A 5000-nucleotide genomic window follows, 5' to 3' on the forward strand; every position below is an offset into this window, starting at 1 on the left:
CCAAGTGCTCCACCCGCGACCGTACGTGCCCCGCCGAAATCGCAACTCCGGCGGATGAACGGCGGACTTTTCTCGCAGTCGTAAGTTGCAATCCACCCCTATATCTTGCGTCTCATGAAGAGTTATATCAAGTATGCCAAATTCCCGCTGTCCCTATACATGCAGTAAGTTCGTCATGGGCGCTGGCCGGCAGGCCGCGAGACCTGACGCCCGGCGGCAAAGAGTGCCCCTCTGAGGATATAGATGTTCCGTTCCGCCGCACAATGGTGACGGTGACCGCTGCCTGCGGTGGCAACGCTGGGCAGAGTCGATACTCGCCGTGTGGTGGAAGGTAAACATTATGCGGTACATCAGTACTTTCCTAATAGTTCGGTCGTCTCACGGCACTGCTTAGTAAATGATGCAAGGCCACATATAGATGATTTATGCGAATGTCCCTATACGTGCTGTAAGACTGGGCACACAACGTGAATCGCACGTCAGCCACACACTCGAACATGCACCACTCTCGGCCTGCAACGGAGACACACAATACGTAAACATCTGGAATGCGACAATGTCGAGTGCATCCTCTCTGCCACATTGCACCGTCGACACTATGATAACCAGAGCAGTAGGTCCACCTATAAAAGCACAATACCCCACTCCTCCGACAACTACCATTGCTCAGATAAACCAACACCACCAACACACATCCTACACAGAGGGGCACCAAATATCACCCCCCCGCCCTCGTGTTATACCACATGAAAAATTGCAGAAGTGAGAGACACAGACCCGCCAGCCTCTTGCTACAAGCATCGAACCGACGTGACATATCTGACGGTGACTCAGGCATCCGCGTACTGCCACAACTATCCACCCCCCCCCCCCCACTCTCTCTCTGCCCCCTTCCCACACAATACCGAATTTAACCAACTTTATCGCTTAACCTAACTGTGGCTGTACCAGATTATCGCTTAACCTAACTGTGGCTGTACCAGATTATCGCTTAACCTAACTGTGGCTGTACCAGATTATCGCTTAACCTAACTGTGGCTGTACCAGATTATCGCTTAACCTAACTGTGGCTGTACCAGATTATCGCTTAACCTAACTGTGGCTGTACCAGATTATCGCTTAACCTAACTGTGGCTGTACCAGATTATCGCTTAACCTAACTGTGGCTGTACCAGATTATCGCTTAACCTAACTGTGGCTGTACCAGATTATCGCTTAACCTAACTGTGGCTGTACCAGATTATCGCTTAACCTAACTGTGGCTGTACCAGATTATCGCTTAACCTAACTGTGGCTGTACCAGATTATCGCTTAACCTAACTGTGGCTGTACCAGATTATCGCTTAACCTAACTGTGGCTGTACCAGATTATCGCTTAACCTAACTGTGGCTGTACCAGATTATCGCTTAACCTAACTGTGGCTGTACCAGATTATCGCTTAACCTAACTGTGGCTGTACCAGATTATCGCTTAACCTAACTGTGGTTGTACCAGATTATCCCTTAACCTAACTCAATTTGTCCCTTAACCTAACTCAATTTGTCCCTTAACCTAACTCAATTTGTCCCTTAACCTAACTCAATTTGTCCCTTAACCTAACTCAATTTGTCCCTTAACCTAACTCAATTTGTCCCTTAACCTAACTCAATTTGTCCCTTAACCTAACTCAATTTGTCCCTTAACCTAACTCAATTTGTCCCTTAACCTAACTCAATTTGTCCCTTAACCTAACTCAATTTGTCCCTTAACCTAACTCAATTTGTCCCTTAACCTAACTCAATTTGTCCCTTAACCTAACTCAATTTGTCCCTTAACCTAACTCAATTTGTCCCTTAACCTAACTCAATTTGTCCCTTAACCTAACCCACGTTGTCCCTTAACCTAACCCACGTTGTCCCTTAACCTAACCCACGTTGTCCCTTAACCTAACCCACGTTGTCCCTTAACCTAACCCACGTTGTCCCTTAACCTAACCCACGTTGTCCCTTAACGTAACCCACGTTGTCCCTTAACGTAACCCACGTTGTCCCTTAACGTAACCCACGTTGTCCCTTAACGTAACCCACGTTGTCCCTTAACCTAACCCACGTTGTCCCTTAACCTAACCCACGTTGTCCCTTAACGTAACCCACGTTGTCCCTTAACCTAACCCACGTTGTCCCTTAACGTAACCCACGTTGTCCCTTAACCTAACCCACGTTGTCCCTTAACCTAACCCACGTTGTCCCTTAACCTAACCCACGTTGTCCCTTAACCTAACCCACGTTGTCCCTTAACCTAACCCACGTTGTCCCTTAACCTAACCCACGTTGTCCCTTAACCTAACCCACGTTGTCCCTTAACCTAACCCACGTTGTCCCTTAACCTAACCCACGTTGTCCCTTAACCTAACCCACGTTGTCCCTTAACCTAACCCACGTTGTCCCTTAACCTAACCCACGTTGTCCCTTAACCTAACCCACGTTGTCCCTTAACCTAACCCACGTTGTCCCTTAACCTAACCCACGTTGTCCCTTAACCTAACCCACGTTGTCCCTTAACCTAACCCACGTTGTCCCTTAACGTAACCCACGTTGTCCCTTAACGTAACCCACGTTGTCCCTTAACGTAACCCACGTTGTCCCTTAACGTAACCCACGTTGTCCCTTAACGTAACCCACGTTGTCCCTTAACCTAACCCACGTTGTCCCTTAACCTAACCCACGTTGTCCCTTAACCTAACCCACGTTGTCCCTTAACCTAACCCACGTTGTCCCTTAACCTAACCCACGTTGTCCCTTAACCTAACCCACGTTGTCCCTTAACCTAACCCACGTTGTCCCTTAACCTAACCCACGTTGTCCCTTAACCTAACCCACGTTGTCCCTTAACCTAACCCACGTTGTCCCTTAACCTAACCCACGTTGTCCCTTAACCTAACCCACGTTGTCCCTTAACCTAACCCACGTTGTCCCTTAACCTAACCCACGTTGTCCCTTAACCTAACCCACGTTGTCCCTTAACCTAACCCACGTTGTCCCTTAACCTAACCCACGTTGTCCCTTAACCTAACCCACGTTGTCCCTTAACCTAACCCACGTTGTCCCTTAACCTAACCCACGTTGTCCCTTAACCTAACCCACGTTGTCCCTTAACCTAACCCACGTTGTCCCTTAACCTAACCCACGTTGTCCCTTTGCCTAACATAGTTCACTGCTCGGAATCTCTGGTGTCGTTGTTATCCTCATGTAGATGTCTTGCGAGTGTTGCTTACTTTCCACATATTCCCGCTATCCACTGTCAATTGTACTGCAATAGGACTATATCGCCCCCCCCCCCCCCCCCCTCTGCCCCTCTCTTTGTGTCTCCGTCCTCTCAAGCTGGTCGGTCTGGCGTTTGAGTGTTAAATGAGCCTCGCAGCTGTTCAGTTGCGTTCAGATGTCGACGCCCTCAGTGTACGTCGTGGTATGGTCTGTGTCCATTGTCCGCTGATGTCGTACGCGTAACCCACACGCTGTACCGATCATCGGTAGTTACGTACAGAGTGAAGTAGTGTGATACGTGTGACCGTACGCTGGCTGTGCCCAACGGTGTCGAATCTCAATTTCCATATGTTGTGCTCGATGCTACTTGTCTCGTCTCCCAATAACAGCTAGGTTGCACTGTGGTACGCCGTAGAGGCGTGTGGGAGGAACGTACGAACGCATTGTATGTCACCCTGGGTCGCTGGGGGTGGTGGTGCGGTGAGTCAGGTCAGGTCAGCGTGAGCCGTGTGATGTAGTGACGCGTGTATTCCGACTTTGTCGTATTGCCTCACACAAAGTGCTACCCTGGTGGACCGCGTTCCATATCTGGGACATGCCGCAGATGCCGGTTGACAGTGGATCGCGGAAGGGACATCGCATACGTGCGCGGGCCACCTTCCACGTGTTCTCTTCTGCACATGTCGCAGTGTGTATGTGGTCTGATGTAGCGTGTCGTGACACATGACATCCTGGCATGCAAGAATTGTTGAATTCGCAAATGTAGGTGGACATCTACGTTTACTGCCCAAGATACGCAAATGAACTGGAAATCCGTTGTTGAGCGGTTGTTCACGCTGGAGGTGAATCTGTGATGGCGACGATCGGTACAGCTATTAACCGGTTGTTTCAGCGGTACCCGCCACATCCACACACGTGACTAGGCCCATGTGGGTATGAAGCGATACGCGGCGGTGGCTTGGTGGGACTGTTCCCGGCCGGTGAAGGGGGGCCGCCCGGCGTGTTGGCCGCGCGCTGCGTGGGCGCACGCGCAACAGGCGGCTGGTGGGGGGCGCCGAGTGGCAGGAGCGCCAGCCGACGGGCTCGGCAGGCGGCGCAGCTACGCTGCGGCGCACCCTGCACGCGGCGCCTGGCGGCCAAAGTTGGTTCAGCCGAGCCCGGTGCGAAGCGCGGTGGACATCTGCAGTGTGCTGGTCTGATTGAGGACTGTGTGCGTTGAGGATGCGCCGCCGCCTGGCACTCGGCGCCGCGACGCCGTCTGCTGCTCGGTCGCCCCAGCGGTTCTCGCAGGTGGTTTGTATCGCAGTTGTGCGGACGTGTTGGCGCGTGCGCTGTGCTGGGAGAGTTCGCTTCTGCACCCAAGTGGGGCTTTGCCCTTGTGTGGCGCTGGCGTTGGAGCTGCCGGTCACCATAGGTGGCGCGTGTTGTCTCCCGCCGGCAATGCCACGACAGCACGCTCCCGGGCCTCTGTCGGCAGCGGCAAGCTCAGTTGGGAGCAAGGGTGTTCGCACTAAAACCGTCTACTCGCCTAACTCCGGGCGATTGCGCCTCTCTCGAAACCGACCAAGTACCTAGGACGGCGCTGCGCGCCGCCGGGACCTGAGAGGGTTTCGAGGTGTATCGTGCAGGGGAGCTCGGCCTCCTCCTGTTTGCAGAATAATTGAGCGGACGCTTGCGTGTTCGCGCGGGCCCCCGGGACACACTCCCGGGCGGCCGGCTGCTCAGCTCTAGTTGACGCAGCTCCCTGGTTGATCCTG

At 52.6% G+C, this 5000-nt stretch overlaps 1 non-coding gene across 1 annotated transcript in view; it reads left to right on the forward strand.

Annotated features, from left to right (window-relative positions):
* Positions 1–4984: 4984 nt before the first annotated feature.
* The window catches only part of LOC126332890 (small subunit ribosomal RNA), a 1893-nt gene continuing 1877 nt past the window's right edge, over positions 4985–5000 (forward strand). The window contains exon 1 of the ribosomal RNA XR_007564006.1: positions 4985–5000. This exon is cut by the window's right edge and continues 1877 nt beyond it. This is a non-coding gene — a ribosomal RNA (small subunit ribosomal RNA).

The sequence above is a fragment of the Schistocerca gregaria genome, unplaced genomic scaffold, assembly GCF_023897955.1.
Source record: "Schistocerca gregaria isolate iqSchGreg1 unplaced genomic scaffold, iqSchGreg1.2 ptg001535l, whole genome shotgun sequence".
NCBI classification, from domain to species: domain Eukaryota; kingdom Metazoa; phylum Arthropoda; class Insecta; order Orthoptera; family Acrididae; genus Schistocerca; species Schistocerca gregaria.